Source organism: Mesocricetus auratus, unplaced genomic scaffold, assembly GCF_017639785.1.
Source record: "Mesocricetus auratus isolate SY011 unplaced genomic scaffold, BCM_Maur_2.0 Super-Scaffold_100001, whole genome shotgun sequence".
Lineage (NCBI taxonomy): Eukaryota > Metazoa > Chordata > Mammalia > Rodentia > Cricetidae > Mesocricetus > Mesocricetus auratus.
Window position 1 is genome coordinate 9,289,703 of NW_024429187.1, and position 19,872 is coordinate 9,309,574.

Sequence of the window (19,872 nt, forward strand, 5' to 3'; positions counted from 1 at the left end):
GGTTGCCCTTTTAACCATGGAGCTCTTGCAGCAGAACCCAGGGTCCAGGGGGCGGAGCCTCATGGCGCTACGCTTATACACAGTAGGAATTCTGTTAGCATGCATTAAGAGAATTGATAAACAAGGCTGTTATTCAGAATCTTGCAGCTTAGCATCGAATCGGTGGGGCTAGTCGTTCCGGTGTGCGGAATCTTTGACATTAGACACTGGGAGTGTGTGGATCCCACAGGCTCTGCCTTCCGGTTTTCCACACCTTCACTCGTCCTGACACTATCCTCTACTCCTGATATCTCCAACTCCTTAGAGGTCCTGCAAGAATTCAGCATCAATTTTATTTTTGGTTATTTAAATTTAACTAAAAAACTTTTTTTTTTTTTTTTTTTTTTTTTTTGAGAAATGGCTAATTCCTGGAGGGAAAGGCTGTATTCGAGATCCTGCTGCCATCTACAGGACAGAAGGAGTAGCACACTTGTCTCCTCTGCTAAGGGTCAGAGACTGGAAAGTTCTTCATCAGAGCTGCCAGCCCGCTCAGGAAAGCTCTCCTTAGGGGCCTGAGGAAATGCAGGATGGCGATAGCTGGCACACAGCCTGCAAAAAAGGTGGAGTCAGGAAACCGAGTCTTACCCATTACTCTCTCCGTTGTCTTTAGTGATGCAGGTGTGCCCAGGTGTGCGTGTGTGTGCATATGTTTATATATATGCACATGTGTAAGTGTATATGTGTGTATGTTTGTGTAAATGTGTGGTGTATGCATGCATGTTTGTGTATATATGGGTAGGTGTATATTTGTGTCTATCTATGTATATTTCTGTATGTATATTTATGTGTAAGTGTGTATATTTATGTGTATAAGATATGTACATGTGCTTGTGTGAGCATTCGTATATTTGTATGTACATATGTATATGTGTGTATGAGGAGGAGATTTGGATTTTTTCTTTTTTTCTGTTCAGAGTAATTATAAAATTGCATTAACAATGGTTGTCTTTAGGTGATGAAATGTATTTTTTTTCCTCTTTGTCCCATTTCTCAAGCATTTTCCAAGTATCTTCTTGTTTAAGAGAATAATTTAAGTTGTAAGTTAAGTAAGGCAAATGGTCAGGTTCCTTCAGAAGAGCCATGCCTGTTGAAGATCAAGTTATAAGAGACTGACGATCAGATTTAGGGTTGGTCGTGTTGAAGGGCTAACACAATATTTTGAGTTTTATTGTTTTTTTTTTTTTTTGGTTTTTTCGAGACCGGGTTTCTCTGTGGCTTTGGAGGCTGTCCTGGAACTCACTTTGTAGACCAGGCTGGCCTCGAACTCACAGAGATCCGCCTGCCTCTGCCTCCTGAGTGCTGGGATTAAAGGCGTGTGCCACCAACGCCCGGCTTATTGTTTCTTGTTTTTTCCTCTTTGGAAAGGACTGTTTCTTGGGTTCAACTTGATAAAAGCTGATGTAAGGTGTAAATTTGGAGAAATGATTCAATATGATTAGAATTGTTCTCTAGGATGAATAGGAAAAATTCCAGAAATTAGTCTGATAGCTTAGGAGTTTCTGATTTCTGTCTATAAACCTCCCAGAGGGGCCGTTTGTCCAGATGTTTCCCCATCTTATTGCTATTATTATTTTTTAGTATGCATTCCTTTTTAAAAATATTTAAAAATGTATGTGTGTAAGGAGTGTTTTGAGTTTTTTTAAAATGTGTGTGTGGGGCTGGAGGGATAGCTCAGCCGTTAAAGGCTAGGCTCACAACCAAAAATAAAATGTGTGTGTGTTTCTTATGTGTGTGAGCACGTGCACTGTATGTGTGACTGCGGCCTGTGGAGGACAGAGGGGGATGCCAGATGAGAGCTGCCATGTGTGCTGGGTCCTCTCTGTCTCTCTAGTCAGCTGTCTCTCTAGTCCTGCCTTACTTTGAGACACCGTCTGACCCTGGAGCTTGCTGTTTAGACTACACTGTCTGGTCAGTGAGCTCTTGGATCCTCCTGTCTCGGCCTCACAGAGCCATGCAAAGCCATGCTTCTGGCTGAGCACTGCAATCAATGCCTGGCTTACACGGATGCCTGGGCTCCCAGCTCTGCCCCTCAGGCTTGTGAAGCAAGGTTTCTCTCTATCCATTGAACCATGTCTCTCCCCCCATTTTTGTTCAAAAGCATTTTGTTGAGCCCACAGAGTCCTTCTGGTTTGATCTCTTCTTATATCAAAGACTTCTGTTGCATCTAACATTTTGCTTCATGATTTTTCAACTCAAGAATTTCTGCTTGCTTTGAAGACCTTGTTTCTAACTTCCAGCTAAGCTTCTCTGTTAGAATATGGGGTCCTTTTTCCTCTGCAAACTCGAGGAGTGTCCTCAGAATGGCTGTTTCAAGTTCTCTGGGGTGTCCATGTGCACATGCTGCTCTCCAGGCCATCCCTGGTGCCGTGTCCTTAGCTAGGCCTTGTTTCCCTGATGGTTCTTGATGTTTGGTGTGACGCCACCTTCATATGGAAGGATTCATAATCTAACTTTGTCTTCCCAGAGATGTTTTTGCCAAGCCTGTGGTCATACGTGTTACATTTTAAGGTTAATTTATTAATTGTGTGCACATGTGTGGGCATGCATTGTGCCATGCCACACATGTGGATGCTAAGGGGGCAACTTACAGGATTTAGTTCTCTCCATACACCATGTGGCTCCGGGGCATTGAACTTAGGTTGCCAGGCTTGGCAGCAAGCACCTTTATCCGCTAAGCCATGTATCACCTGTACCCACGCCTGCATTTTAGGGAGCCCGAAATCCAGGTTTGCTGCACGCAGTGGGTTTGTTGTCACTGTCTGGGCACTAGGGGGTGCTCCAAGCACAGATTTGTCCTAAATCTGCAGTTGCTCAACCAGAGTAGGGGAAGCATTAAGTCTTTCCTAAGTACAAGGTAGGTCCAACTGCCTAGCCCAAGGCCGTGTGTGCCCAGTCAGGAACTGTTGGATCCTGCCTGGCTTTAAGTAAAATCACCATGGAGAGATGAGGCTCAGGCTCCTCTCTCACAGCTGTTGCGGTGAACTCTGCATTGGGACTCGGCTCGTCTCACCGTGGTAGGGCTCGTAACTCTATCCCTGACCCCAGTGGGCGTCTCAGTCACGCCCCTCCTCCCTGCGTTTATCAGTGCCGTTACTTCCTCAGCTGACTTAGCTCTTTAGAAGGTTGTTCGACACCCAGGTGAATACCCATTCTAGTTGGTGTGCCTTTGGAGAGACAATGGCTAGAGGAGACTGTTTAGATATCAGTTATTATTTTTGTTTCTGTTTCCTAGAAATCATTTATATATATATATGTTTTTTGAGACAGGGTTTCTCTGTGGCTTTGGAGGCTGTCCTGGAACTAGCTCTTGTAGACCAGGCTGTCCTCGAACTCACAGAGATCCGCCTGCCTCTGCCTCCCGAGTGCTGGGATTAAAGGTGTGTGCCACCAACGCCCGGCTAGAAATCATATTTTTACTCCTGGAATTTTAACCTAAAATTTTAACAGTTTCGTTCTTCTGTCATTCACTGTGGTTGCATTTGTGTCAACTAGACTTGAGTTACGTCAGCCATTCAGTGGACACTAACTGAATTGTTGCTGTGAAGGGGGTTCACATAGCACCCACAATTAGTTAACTTTAAGTAAAAGACTACGCTTAATAAGTGGGTGGTGCCTCCTCTAATCAGAGGACACTGTAAGGACAAAATCGAAGGAGGCTTCTTGAACAAATTCTTCCTTAAGACCAGCATTAATGCCTGTTGGCATTAATGAGCTATCCTGAGACACACTGATATTAATAATTTATTTGAGCGTATGGCCCTAATGAATTGGCCGCCTCTAGCTTACAGGAGGCTTGGGGTTTCTCTGATGGAGCCCCGGGATAGAGCTTTTATGGGGGGAACACAGAAGAAAGGTAAGGAAGTCAGTCCATTGGAAAAGCCTGAGAGGCTAGCTGGTGGCTTCTGATTGGCCTAGAATACGATGCTTGCTCTGAGCTGGACTCTGCGCTTTGCATAGGAAACCTCAGCACCGGGGCTGCTCCAATCCAATGGCTTCCCAGCTAATTATCTGAACAGATGCTGGCTTGCCAGGCCCCACCGTCACATGACTTAATTCTTTAAAATCTATCCCTGACCTCGATAGATGTATCACTCTTGAGTAAACTTGACGACAGCCCCACCTGGTGGTCATCTTGCTTTCATCATGGGGTACCAATTACATTTAAGAAACCCAACCGAAGCTCATTGCTTTGTCTGCTTCAGCCTGTTTCCACTTAGGGCACTCATTCCTGTTTGCCGCACGCTGGTCTTTCTGTCTTTGGGCCGTTTCTGCCTGCCATTGTAGTTCGCCGTTTTATGGTTCCCCAAATGCTACTAAAGATAGAACCATGGGAATGTTAAAATTTACCAAGATGTTCAAGTGTTGACATTTCGCAGTATCGTTTCCCTCTGTGAGAGATAGATTTCTGGGTGGTGCAGAACTTATTTAAGTTATTATTGGTGGGGGACAACATGGTGTCACAAAAGAAAAAAAACTGACAACCAGCATTCTCCTAGGACTTTCTACCCCACCTACTCTATGGTAGCACATTACATAGGTGCTTCCTTTCTATTTTTTAAAAATATCGTCACCATAATCATTACTATCATTGTTTGTGGTGCTGAAGTTCAGACTCAGGGCTTCACACAGGCAATATGTGCTGGATAGCTTTATGTCCATTTTATGTCCACAAGCTGAAGTCATATGAGAGGAGGGAACCCCAGTTAAGAAAATGCTCCCAAACACTGGGATTTAAGCATGTCTATAAGGCATTTTCTTAAGCAGTGATCGAAGGGTGAGGGCCTAGCCTGTCGTGTGTGGTGCTACCTCTGGGCTGATGGTCCTGGAATTCTATAAGGAAACAGGCCCAGCAAGCCAAGGGAGCAAGAGTGTAAGCAGCACTCCTCCCCGTGGCCTCTGCATCGTCTCCTGCCTCTAGGTTCCTCTCCTGTTTGAGCTGCTGTCCTGGTTTCGTTTGATGATGAGCAGTGCTGTGCAAGTGTAGGCTGAATAAACCCGTTCCTCCCCCACTTGCTTGTGGTCACCGTGTTTCACCGCAGCAGTGGTGATCCTAACTAAGTCACAGTGCAATGTTGTAACAGCTAAGTAGGTCCTCAGTTGCTGGGGACATCTGTCACTCTTTTCCTCTAGTTAATCCTCGCCACTAATCCTGGTGCGCAAAACAGTAGACTATGTGGTGAGGGGAGGAGAGAGAGACGCTACAGTCTCTACTGGAAATGCGCTGCTGTAGAGGGAACTTGTCAATGTCTAACCCAAACTCTCTCTTTGCAAGATTTAATGTTAGACACAAAGAGTTTTGTGAAATAATCAGTTCAGAAAGACAGCTATGCAAACTGTTTAACCCTTGGAGCCCACAGTGAAGAGGAGAGAATCCACCCCTAAAAGTTATCCTCTGCTCTACATGTGTCATGTGTGTGCCTCTCCTATACCATACATACAACTATAAAAGAAAAAAATTAATGAACGATCAAAAGGCTTTCCTGGGTGTTGGCCTCAGCCTGAACTTGGTTGGGTCATTGAGTCTGCTTTGTTTCCTGTAGGGGGTCCACTGACCCCCCCCCCCGTAAGCCGATGGCAGTTGGTCACATACTTGGCTCTTATTGAACTGGGAGATCTCTGCTAAAAAAGTTTCATTGTAGGTTGAGTGTGGTAGTGCGCACCTGTTATCCCAGTTACTAAGGAAGCTGAGGCAGTAGGACTACTGTTTTAAGATACAGCAAGAGCCCAACTCAAAAAGCCAAACAGCCACTCCTGCTTACCAGCTTAAAACCCAAACAAAAAGCAAACCCCAAACCAAATAAAAAATCAGCTGATACAGCTTCTCTTTAAGAGGACACATAGAATTATCTATCCAGTTTGACCCATTTAGTTGGGACTCCCAGAAATAATGCAGTTCTGCTCACACTCTGGTGCCTGGTCCTTAGAACGTGAAGATGAGTGTTAAGTTGGTCAAGCTGTCGCCTTTGGATACTTTGTTACACCTTTGGATACTTAGTTACAGCTGTACTGAGACACGAATACACCTGGCAGATAGAGATGGCATTGCTCTGAACCATCCTTCCTTTTCTAGGAGGCAGTTGTACAGTGTTTTAGTGAATAGTTATTTTAGTTCTCCAATCTCAGGGTTTTCTGCTGGAACACAGTTCATTTGAATGTACACCATCTAGCCCTCTGCATCTACTTGAATCTTAGGGAAACTGGGTCACATACTGATATTGTAGCTGCTACTATTGTGAGGAAAAATGGCTTGTTCTTTGCCCGTGATTTGGGGTTCTCATGTCCTCGCTCAGTGTCCATAAAGCTCAATAGGTTGGCAATGGCAAACTAACACACTTGGCTGTAAAGCCCATCATACCGTGTTTATTGTCAGTGCACTCCTGAAAAATTTCTTCAAGCATCTGTCATACTCAGGCTGTCACTAAGCCATTGGTGACCTCTGAGGTACTGTTTGTTCTCTTTCATTGTTAGACATCAGGGATCATAGTGTCTATCTCTAGGTCAGAGACAGTTTTGCAACAGGTATGGCAATGATAAAATTATTATTGATTTACCCTGGACACTTAAACCTTTTCCTTGAGATTTTATTTCCTTTTACTTTATGTGTATGGGTGGTTTTGCCTGAGTGTATGCTTATGCACCACATGCTTGCAGTGCCCACAGGAGGGAGTCAGATCCCATGGCACTGGAATTACAGACAGCCGTGAGCTGCCTTGTGGGTGCTGGGAATTGACCCTGGGTCCTCTGGAAGAGCAGCCAGTGCTCTTAATCGATGAGCCATCCCTCTAGCTCCTATCCTATGCAGCTTTAAAAGTGTCTCATTCAGAGCTGGGGAACCAGCATAGGACGGAACCAGGCCCCCTGTACGTGAGTGCCAGCTAGGAGGCCTGGGCAGTCTATAGGGCCTCTGGCAGTGGAACCAGGATGTATCCCTAGTGCACAGATGGACTTCGGGAGCTCATTCCCCATGGAGGGATACATGGGGGGAGGGCCTAGGCCCTGCCCCAAATGACTTGACAGACTTTGATGATCCCTCATGGAAGACCTCACTTTCCCTAGGGAGTGGATGGGGGATGGGATGGGGGGGGCTAATGGGGGGCATGATAGGATAGGAGGGAGGGGGAACTGGGCTTGGTATGTAAAATAAGATTGTTTCTAATTTAAATAAAATTTATATAAAAAAGCGTCTCATTCATTGGCGTGGCACTATTAAGGTGTTTTCCATCCTTTTTCTCAGCTGTAGAAGGCTCTCCCTGCATCCCCTCTTCATTGCCTTCCATTCCCTGCGAATGGCCAGAGGGAGAGGAAGTCCTTGGGAATCAGCCTCTCACTCTCAATCCACAAGGGTCCCACTCTGAGTCTTCTTTGTACACTAGATTTCCCTCTGTACGATCCATCCCTTGAACCCTGTTGGTGCCCATAAGGCGCTTTGCCATCTGCAGCCTAAACTCTGGCCCTGGTCCCATCAGTGCTTCGGAAACGGTCTTTGCAGGGCTTAAACTTCTCCCACGCAGGACCCCTTTTCACCAGAGGAAGTTTTACACAACCCCGAGCGTATAGGTGTGTTAGTTACTTTTTCACTCTTGTGGAAAATACCAGACAAAAGAGCAACTCAGGGAGAGAAGAAGGAAGGAAGGAAGGAAGGAAGGAAGGAAGGAAGGAAGAAAGGAGAGAGAAGCAGGTTGACAAGCAGAAGGATTATCTCAGCTCTTAGTTTGATGGTACAGTCATCACTGCGGGGAAGGCACGGTGATGGGTACTTCACGCATGCACAATCAAGAAGCAGAGAGGTAATGCCCTGTTTTCCTCCTGTCTGTCTAGCTGGGGACCCTAACTCGTGGAAGAATCTTCACGTTTCAGGTGGACCTTTCCCCTTCAGTCACACCTCCCTGGGAACACTCTTGTAGACAAGCCAAGCAGCTATTGCCATGACGTTCTAAACCCAACGCGGCGGACAATCAAGGCTGAGCATCACAACAGATGTATGAAATAGGTATACGAACCAGACATTTGCTGGTAATAAATCATGAAGACATTTATATCACTTATTTATGTTTTGAGACAGCTTCTTGCTATGCACCCATGACCAGCCTCAAACTCAGAGAGGTTTGTTTGTCTGCCTCCCAAGTGCTGGGATTGAAGGCATGTAGTCAAGAAATTTAATTTTATTTAAAATAAGTATTTGCTATATGCATAATTTTACAGTTCACTAAAGATGCAATCAAATTTACATACCGATGAGACGATGTCTTGTTTAATTTTACATGAAGAATTAAATTTCAGCATTTTTCAGAATAGATCAATATTTTGATTCTATAATCATCAGCTCTGAGAGCAATGTTGTGCACAAATACATTGTACAAAGTGGCAGGAATATGTTTGGGGCCATTTCAGAAATGGCTGGAAGTTCTGTCTTATTCCCAAGCCAAAACTCATTTCACAGTTTTTAAAAAATTTTGTTTATGAAACTCAACTCAGCAACTCAACTAGCAATAGTTTGATTTTTAAAGATCAAACATTCTAACTCAATCCCAAGGCATACTAGCTTGACACATGGAGGGGTGACAGGGAGAAAACAGTCCTGGGTTTCTGTAGTTAAACTACTGTGTTTTTATGATGAGACGTACAGTAAAAACGCCACAGTTCATGACATACATAGCCTTGACTTGGGTCCGAGGCATCTCAGGAAGTGTTTGGTGCTGTTGTGCGGGCTGACAGTGCCCACCTTGCAGAGCACACAGGTTGTGTGTTCTGAACCAAGTGAAGTCATACAACGCAACACAGACACTCATTACCCCCAAGTTGGGTTGCTTTTATGCTTTATTTGGGTTTCATTTTCAGCTGCCAGATTTTCTTGCCTCCCACATTTAACTGCACAACCCCAGGGGCTGCAACCCACAGTTGAAGAAACTTTTGTCAAGACTTGATTTCAGAGTGAGAGTCAAAGCGTCCGGTGACCAGATAGAGTTCCCTGACATAAATACGTAGTGTCTTGGGAGATGTATATTGGCCATTGTCACGACCCCCTTCTCACCAACCCAAGGATCAGCCTCGGTTAGTGTCAAGTACTGTCATTTCCGTCCGATATAGGAAGATACAACCACATCATGGGAGCTACCATATTCACAGACCAAGTGTGGCTCCAGACCCTGACCTGTGAACCTCAATTGTGTTCACATCCGAGTGAAAGAACTCATAACTCTTAAGAATATACTGGAAGGTACCACCCAACTGGCTGCTTTCTAGAATGGGAGGGAGGATGCTTGAAAAGAGTTCAATGCTACTTTTTAAGCTTAGAAAGTACCAGCGAAATTCAGCACTGGCCTAAACAGAAGCTTAGGAAAAATATGTTTGTAGATGGGAAGAAGGGAACAAAGAGCAAGGTATAAAGAATTAAGAATGACAGGTGGCGGTGGTGGTGCATGCCTTTAATCCCAGCACTTGGGAGGCAGAGGCAGGCGGATCTCTGTGAGTTCGAGGCCAGCCTGGTCTACAAGAGCTAGTTCCAGGACAGCCTCCAAAGCCACAGAGAAACCCTGTCTCGAAAAAAAAAAAAAACAAAGGAAAAAAAAAAAACAGAGAAACCCTGTCTCAAAAGAAAAAAAAATTAAGAATAAGGAAGGGGCTGTGGAAATGGTTCAGTGGCTACTGTGCTTGCCATGCAAGCATGAGGTCTGAGTTTGGATCCGCAGTGTCTGAGTTAAAAGCTAGGTGTAGTGGCAGATGTTTTAATCTTAGGGCTGGAGGTGGAGACCAGCTCCCTGGAGCTTGCTTCACAGCCAGTCCAACTCATGCCTATACTCAGGTTCAATGAGAGCTATAAAGTCTATGCATTCCTAAGTATATAAGTTTTCAGTGCTGACCATTTGGCATTGGACAACCAATTGGTGTGATCTTCCCTGTGGGAGAGTATTTTTCCCATTCTCGATGTTCCTTAGTTGCTTCTTGTTCCTTGTGTAGGGTTGAGGCCTCATGGGATCCATCCTCACTTCTGTGTGAGCATGTCTATTATTAGTGTCTTTTTTGGGGGGTATAAGGGAGGGTTTGCAGGGAGGAAAGGGAAGGGGGAAATGATGTAATGATGTTATAGTCTCAAAAATAAAATAACTAAAAAAGAAAATAATGCAAAAAATATGGTAGAGAGAGATAGGGGAAGACACCTGACTGTAATACGAAAAATAAAAGACCCAGAGACAGATATTGGGGTTCAACCTGAAGATCAGGGAAGCAAAGCAGCCAGCCTGTAGCTCTCACCTCTACCTCAGGCTGAATGGGCTGGTCATGTCCCCACGAGCTGTAACCTCTCCTTAGTATGGCTGGAGAATGAATGCATCATACTGAATGTGGCAGGAGAATGGATGTCTCCTACTGAACACGGAAGACCCTGCTTTTATCTTTTATATCCCTCTAGTGCTGGGATTAAAGGTGCAAATCTGTTACTCTTTTAGACTGATTCAATCTCGTGTATCCCTGGGTGGCTTTGGACTCACAGAGATCCATCTATCTCTTAATTCCAGCCTTAGGATTAAAGGTTTGCACCACTACCTCCTAGCTTGTGGCTGCTGGGATTAAAGGTATGTACCTGACTTCTATGCCTTGTGGCTGACATTGCTTTCTGAATCCTCAGGGAAGCTTTGATAAATCATAAATAATGTCACTACAATTTCTCCTTTTTTGTTTAATAGAAAAAGAAAAAGGCTACAACTAACGTAAGAAAAACTACATACAATAGGTACAATAATTATATACAATGTATACAAGCAACATGTTCGTTAACAATGCTTAGTCCATTTGCATTTGATAAATTCAGAGAAAATATCTAGTTTATTTCCATTTGACAAATTCAGAGAAAATGCTTCATTATCTATTCTATCTTGGTGAGTCCAAAGTCTTGTACCTAATTTACTTTCTATTCTAAATTGCATTATCAATCTATCTTTTAATGTCTCTCAAACTTTTACACTTTACACCCCTTTAGTGAGTTTCTTTTCTGAGTCTTGTAAGCAATGAAAACCATAACTATACTAACTAGTCTTCAACTCCCTCAGAGACCCGAGAAGGAAATATTAACCGAGTAGGCAGTAAGTGCAAGCAAGTGACTTCCAAAAAATGTGAGACTGCCAAGACAGTCACCCAAGGTTGGACATCCATCTTAGGCCTATAGGCTTAGCATCTCTGACAGACTTTTCTGTGAAGCAGAAGGGCTCTCCTGCCTTGTCTTGGCAAGGTTTTGCAGTCACTCTCTTTGCCAGTAGTCAAGGCAAGGGCACTTTCTTGCCCAGTGACTTAACTTTTGCCATAAAGAAAGTAAGCTCCATGTGGAGTTTCTTTGATGCCCATCATCTTCTCTTAAGTAGATTGGTGCTGCCAGGAGCAGACATGTCTTATTGTCATAAAAAATACCTATGCTATTAAAACATTTTAAATGCCATATTCTGTAGATCTCTGAAGTGTTTGAAGATGACCTGTGTTTCTAGAATATATATCTCTTTGACCTTGAATACATTATCTAATGTGATTACAAGTTCAATTGTAATTGACTAATTACTCACCTATATTTCCTTATTATCTTATATAGTTGGTAATAACTTTTAAGAACTAGAAATTTGTGTTACATTGATAAATGAGCTGTAAAAGTACAATGCCTTAAGCAAGATTAGAAATATATGTACAGTATGTTACGAGAAGCTTTTTCTTTGAGAGGAGCCTTCCCGCCCGCCTGGTTCCAGATCCGCATCAGTCCCAAATAAACACACAGGAGGCTATATTAATTATGAAGCTGTTGGCCTTGCTTATTTCTTACTGGCTAGCTCTGACTTAAGTAATTACCCCATAATTGTTAATCTAAGTATGTTTCTTACCGGAGAATAGTCCCGGGCTTCCTACCCCATGCGGTTACATGTCGACTCTCTTGTGTTTCTCCTTCCCAGAATCCTCCTGTACTCCTAGCCCCACCTATCTAGATTCCTATAGGCTCAACAGTACTTTATTGACAAATAACAGGCAAATAACAGGACTTCCCCAACAACAGTATGTTTTAACAAAATCATCCTCAAATTTGTATCAATATATATTTGCATGCAATATCCAAAAGTCTAATCCAATGTAAAATATTTAATACTAGTAGTTGCTTTTTAAGAGTAGACTCAATAATCTACCTTTTTATCTTATCATATCTATATCTTCCCTTTTTTCTTATTAAGAATAGATTCAATAATCTATCCTTTTATCCTATCTTATCTGTATCCCTTTTTAAAACAAAAACCTTGAATCTAATCCCTTTTGTTAAACGTTTTTTTTCTGACTGTAACCAACAACATTTTGTAACCAATCCCCCTAAACAATGACAAATATCCATAACCCAATGAGTGACCAAAACCCACCCACCCCACCTCTGGGAATGTGGGCATCATTTTCTTAAAGTTACTTCCTGTGATCTGGGGATGATGGCAACTTTAGGGGATCCTGAAAAGAAAACATAGGGTTAATTGTCAAGCTGTATCATTTTTGTCCAGTCTCTGCATCATGGGAAAGTGCAGAGCTTGTCTCAAGTCCTGGCTAGAGTAGTCTGTGAGGCTGGGTCATCTCAGCTAGCCACCTTGAGATTGCTCTGAGCAATTTGTAGTTCAAAGCCGATCTTTTGTTGGTGTTGTTCAGCTTAATGGTATTGTCACAGTCTGTTGTTGGTTTTCTTTCCCATCAGGTCCCAACATGTTGCCCTTCTCAGTCCTAAATAATCACACAGAGACTTGTATTAATTATAAAATGGTTGGCCAATGACTAGGGTTTCTTATTGGCTAACTCTGTCTTAATTATTAACCCATTTCTATTAATTTATGTATTTCCATGTGATTTTATCTTACTGGAGAAGGGTCTGGACCTGCTACTCCTTTGTGAGCTGCATGGCGACTGTTTTGGTGGGCTCCCTCTGCTTACCTTTCCCAGAATTCTCCTTGTCTCCTAGTCCCGCTGATCTTACTGCCTCATTGACCGAATAGTGTTTTTCATCAACCAATAAGAGAAACATACGTATAGAAGGACATCCCCCATCAATAGTCCTGTGAAATTGTTATGGGGGTTTCATCTTTGTTTGCTTGTTTGTTTTGTTTTGTTTTTCAAGACAGGTTTCCTCTGTTTTAACAGTTTTGGCTATCTTGAAGCTCACTTTGTAGATCAGGTATCATAGTAAATCATGTTTCTTCTTCTGGAATAAATTTTCAACGACTCCAGAGGCAGAAAGCCAACTACAATTTTTCAAGTTCCCTCCAAGTTCTATTCTGAGACAGGATTAAATTAATTTAGTGTTCTTATCTTTCATAACATCAATTCACTTTTACTTAACCTTAAGAGTTTTTATAGAATTTATTGCTTATCCATTTGCACACTGTGGATTATGAAAAATTCTTAAAAATTACATTTTTGTTTGTGTGTCTCTGTGTGTGTATGTATACATGTATGTGTATATGATACACATGTGAAGGTCAAAGGACAACTTTAAGGAGTCAGTTCTTTCCATCCACCGTGAGTCCTGGGATTTCAACACAGGTCATCAGGCTTGACAGCAGGAGCCTATACCCATGGAGTTGTCTCCTTGGACCCTGAAAAATCTCTTTTAAATGAGTAGACATAGGAGACACTCAGATCAACTGGACATTTCTGTATCTCATGATTGTATTATTCTTTTCCCAAGAGTAACAGTAACAGTATGGGGAGCTTGGCAGTGTGTAAGTTGGTTGAGGTTGGTGCTGGCATGCTTGTCAAAAGACCCTTGAGTCCAGCAGGGTGGTAGTTGGAATGGTTTGAGGTCATTTGCTAAAGGACTAGGGTGACATTTTGTGTTTTTAGCCTGACTATGGAGTCTGTCTTTGAAGGCTCATTTCAAAATCTCTCTCTTTGGGCCTGAGAAGTTGGCTCAGTTGGGAAAGAGCTTCCTGTGCAAGCATGAAGACCTGGGATCCAAGCCCAGGACATATGTAAAAGCTGGTGTGGTGGAGCGTGTCTGTATCCCAGTGCTGGGAAGGCAGAGGCAGGAGGATCCCAGTAACGACCTGGCCAGACAGTCCAGCTGAACTGATAAGCTCCAGATTGATCTAAAAAGGAAATAAGGTGGAGGAAGACACTGGACACTGAGCTCTGGTGTATACACGTGTGTGTGATATGTGTACCTCTGCAATATGAACATGTACATGTACACACCCCCTCTTTCCTCATTTATTAAACTGTGTGTGTGTAATGGGCATTGCGCCACAGTTGCTTGAAGTGAATCAGCTGTCGGGTGTCATTTTCTTCTTGCTGCTTTGGTTTTAGGAGCTGTGTCTCAGGTTTTCTATCTTTTTCCTTCTTTTCCCAAAGGACTATAAATAGTCTCCATGTCAGAGCTACACAGGAAATTTAATTTTAGATTAATAGATAAGAGACACAACTCACCATCTTGGAATGATTGTGTTTTGTGACTGTTTTAAGCTGGTCTGACTCAGTGTCCCTAGTTGACTAAATCTGGAAATGTCATATTTGTGTTTTTCTTACTGTGGTTGGCATAGCACTCTGAAGTTAGACATACCCAGCGGGATGCCATCTCTGGCTGCCCTGTGGGCAGATGTCTTTTATACCTATTTGTAGATATATTGGAGCATCCATAGGCAGGTCTATGTATATATAGTTTGAATTCCTCTTTGATCAGTTACAACATCTTCTCAAATTCTCATTAATCAATAAACCAGGTACAATCTTTGATGTGTCAATTTCTATTCACATAGAGGTTGTTAGTTTTAGAAAGAAATTCTTTTTTGTTTGTTCTATGTATGTATGTGTACCACATGCATATCTGGTACCCACTGAAGTCAGAGGAAGGTGTTAGATACCCTGGAACTGGGGTTATGAATGGTTGTAAATCACCACGTAGGTGCTGGGAACCGAAATTGGGGGGTTTTCTGCAAGAACAACAAGTGCTCTTAACTGCTGAGCCATCTCTCCAAATTATTACTTAATTTTAACATGTGTATGTGTATGTGAGTGCAAATGTGTGTGTGTCTGTGAGTGTGTGTGTGCGTGTGTGTGTGCCTGTATGTGCCATAGATCAGAGGACAATTTGTGGGCATTCGATATTTTTCCTTTTAATTTATCCAAAACTTACATTTTCTGGCTCCCAACCTTCTCATCCCTGTCCCCAATTTTCTTGTTTAATTTTTTTTCTTACATCATCATTCAGTTTTGTTGAGGGAGCTAATGGTAGGACATGTTCCACAGGAAGTCAAGGTGCATTTTGTTACATAGTAAGAGTAATTAACTGTTTTGACTGTAGAAAGCCATGTTAAGTTCAGATTTTGGGCCATTGTCAAGAGCAACTCGCTAAAACCATATTCTGTACTCAATGCAATTTATTTCTTTCTAAAACTAGATGTTATTAAGATGTTATGAGGGGCTAGAGATATGGCTTAGTGGTTAAGAGCGTTTGCTATTCTTCCAGAGGACCCAGTTTGGTTCCTAGCACCTGTGTCCAACAGCTCACAACCACCTGTAACTTCATCTCTAGGATATCCTACATACTCTTCGGGAATCTGTGGGCACCTGCGCACACATGACATACATAAAAGCACACATATATACCAATATAAATAAAATAATGTTATGAACCAGATTAAGCTAAGATTGCTCAATTCATGGATGCTAGAATTAAAAGCAGTTCCTAGTTTACAAAGTATGTTGATCGTGGAGTGTGAATGTTATAGACACTTTGGAAATCAGTATGGTGGTTTCTCAGGAAAATGGAAATCAGTCTACTTCAAGATCCAGCAATTCCACTCTTAGGCATATACCCAAAAGATGCACATTCATACCACAAGGACATCTGTTCCACTATGTTCATAGCAGCATTATTTGTAAGTCAGAACCCGGAAGCAACCTAGATGCCCCTCAACTGAAGATTGAATAAAGAAAATATGGTACATTTACACAATGCAGCACTACTCAGCAGGAAAAAAAATGGAATCTTGAAATTTGCAGGCAAATGGATGGAACTAGAAGAAACCATCTTGAGTGAGGTAACCCAGTCACAGAAAGACAAGCATGGCATGTACTCTCCCAAAGACATAGAACAAAGGATTACCAGCCTACAATCCACAACCCCAGAGAAGCTGGGAAACAAGGAGAACCCTAAGAGAGACATACATCGTCCCCCTGAGAAGGGGAAAGGGACAAGCTCTCCTGAGTAAATTGGGAGCACGGGGGAAGTGGGAAGGAAGGTAGGAGGGAGAGGAGGGAAGAAGGGGGGTGGAGGAGAACATGAGGAATCAGGAAGATCAAGTTGGAGAATGAATAGAGAAGGAGAGCAAGGAAAGAGACACATCAATAGAGGGAGCCATTACAGGTTTAAAGAGAAATCTGGCACCAGGGAAATGTCCAGGGATCCACAAGGATGACCCTAACTAAGAACCTAAGCAACAGTGGAGAGGCCGCCTTAAACGCCCTTCCCTATAATGAGACTGATGACTACCTTAAATGCCATCCTACAGCCTTCATCCAGCAGCTGATGGAAGCAGAAGCAGAGATTCACAGCACTGAGTGCAACTCTTGGAGTGCAGTTGTAGAGAGGGAGGAGGGATGAGCAAAGGGATCAAGACCATGCTGGGGAAACCCAGAGACAGCTGACCTGAGCAAGTGGGAGCTCATGGATCCCAGACTGACAGCTGGGAAACCAGCATGGACTGAATGAACCAGGCCCCCTGAATGTGAGTGTCAGTTGGGAGGCCTGGGCAGTCTATGGGGCCTCTGGCAGTGGAACCAGCATTTATCGCTAGTGCATGAATGAGTTTTGGGAGCCCATTCCCTATGGAGGGATGTTCTCTCAGCCTAGATACATGGGGGAGGACCTAGGCCCTGCCCCAAATGATGTGATAGACTTTGATGATCCCCCATGGAAGGCCTCACCCTCCCTGAGGAGTGGATGGGGGCTGGGATGGGGGACTGGTGGGGGCAATGGGAGGATGTGAGAGAGAGGGAACTGGGATTGGTATGTAAAATAAGGTTGGTTCTAATTTAAATAAAATTTTATTAAAAAAAAGAAATGTCTCCCATAAGGCTGCACGCGTGTGTGAGTACTCACTCCCCAGCAGGTGGCGCTGGGGAGCTTTTAGGAGTTTGAACCTTGCTGGAAGAAGTATGCTTCTGGGATAGCCGGCCCTGAGGTCTGATAGCCAGGCCCTACTTCCTGTGTGCTCTCTGCTTCTTTCCACCAATTCGCGAGGTGGAGGAGGGGGTTGGTTCTCCGAGGCATACTGCAGCTACTCCAACCGTGGTGAACCACAAGCCGAGTTGAAACAGACCTTCCTCCCTCAAGCTGCCTCTTGCCAGGTGTTTGGGCACAGCGAGAACTCACACACTGCCCGAGAACGCTAACTTTAGAACAGATTATTTTGTGACTTAGCACTGACCATCACAAGACCTCATAGCTACTGGAGTTACCCTATGTATTGAGCATTGGTGTCAGTAATTCCTGTGTGTCCATTCCTAGTTTAATAATTTTATTAAGACAGATGATACTACTTTCATTGTACACATGTGGAGTCACAAATTTAAATCAGGCATGGAACGACATGAAAAGGACAGAGGACCTGCCGGGCTTCACTCTATCTCGTTTCGTTGGTGGTCCTAGGGGTCAAGTCCAAGAATTCATGCATGCTGGGCAAGTACCCTCCCACTGAGGGACACCTTTGTGGTCCAGGGATTCATTACTGGATTCTCAACCTGGTGCACCAGGAGGCCTTGAAGTGCACGGAATTAAGGCAAATATTTTAACCACACCATTTTTCCTTATTCTTTGAGACAGGGTCTTGCTATGAGCCCAGACTGCCCTCTTTCTTGCGACTCCCTACCTCAGGGGGCAGGCTGGACGGCAAACAAGTGGGCAGCATGGGCGCGGTCATCTCTCCCCGCTCCTGACTGTGCATGAGCACGGTCATCTCTCCCCGCTCCTGACTGTGCGTGCGATCTCACTAGATGCTTTTGGTTCGTGCCTTTCCTATGCCCAGTAAATGGGCAACAACCTGGAATTGTAAGCCAAATAATCCCCTCCTCCCCTAAGCGGCTCTTTGTCAGTATCTCGTCACAGCAACCCAAACGAGACCAGAACGTGCACGGACTGGGTGGGGTATTTTCAGCTGTAAAAGAGGAGAGCAGGTTACAGGTTGCTGCGTGCGATGCAGCCACAAGTTCGGGAGTATTAGAGGAAGGTTCTGTAACGTTTTGCTGTGTACGCAAAGAGGCCAGAGATAAACGACAGGAAGAATTACTGCGTTAGGGCAGATGCCACCCTGAACAAACCGAAACGTAAATTTATTTCTGGCCCTCTCCATGCTTGCGCCTGCTTCAGATACCGTCTCCCCGCCATCGATCACCCTGCCCAACTGGTAAGACATTTCCTCCAACATCGCTCACCCATATCTGCTTTTAAAAAACATGGAATCCCAGTGAAAACATACTTATCCTGTTTTCTCAGAGTTCTGCTCTTTGCTAGGGAGATGAACGTGGACTGAGCCCAGATGTCCTGACTTGCCTTCCTCAAATATGAATGTTTCTATTGGGAATTTCCATGGCCTCAGTTGATGGAAACAAGTACGGGACATGTGGGGCACAAAGTCAAGTTAGAGTGGTTGGAGGGGATTACAACAGGCGGCTCTTTGGGGTCACGGGGTATACATATTATTCTTCTAGATGCAAGGCAGGCCAGTCTACTTGGAAAAAAAAAAGGAAACAAACCTATTTAGCAATGTCATCTAAAATTAGTGCCTGCAGCTTCAAGAAAGTCTCCTTAGATGAATAGTTTTAGAACAGGAAATGTAGTCATTTATACATATGCCTTTCTCAGGATCAACGTTTCAGTGCTTAAGGGTTAAGAGCTGTGGTGGCTTTTATTTCCTCTCCGAGACCCCGTGGATGGAGGTCGTTGTCAGATATGGCCACAGAAGAAATCATGGCGGGAAGGCTTAACCTTAAGAAAAAAATTCAGGGCACCTCTCAGGTCCTAGTAATTTCTACAAGGAGGCTTTGGCGGTGAGGAGAGTTTCCAAATTTGCTTGATTTATGGTCCCTCCTTGCTGTTAGGGTGAGCTTTGCGTTTTCAGAACAATTCATTTATCGAGGTTGTTAATGCACAGTTCTGCTGGGAACCTCAGGCCGCCTCTGCAGGTTGTGCACTGCCTGAACTCAAGGATACTGGGTTTAGAATATTTGTAGAATTTAAATCACTTTGTGTTTTAGAACTCAAAGAGAAACCTGTGATTACTGGCTTAAAGATGGATGATAAGATGGATATGGTGATTTACATCCATAATCCCAGGTAGAGTCAGGATCAGGGGTTCAAGAACTGTCTTAGCTACACAGCAAGCATGATGGGGTTAGCCTGTGCTACATGAGACTCTGTATTACAAAACAAAGTAAAAAAATAGATCAGTTATGAATGAATTTATAGCAAGAGTGCTTTCCATGCCAGCTTCATCCTCATTTTACAAGATTTTTTTAAATTTTAAAATTATGCAACAGACATGACATTTAAATATTTCCCTAATGTTATTGGCATAATCAGCTCTGTCAATGAGCCATATGGTTTATGCAAACACAGGGATAATCCTGGAACACTGGCATATGTAAGCTTAATTTGAAGAGCCTGTGAAATAGTCGGAAGCAGATGGAAAGTTGCCATAGAAATCATTGTCACTTAGAGGAAGAAGCATGCTCCCGTGGGTCTCAGTCATTTCCAAAGGAGCAGCCAGACTCACATGGTTTCCTACCACAGAGTTGTCAGTAATAAAGGCAGTGCTTGGAATCTAGATATTAAAAAAC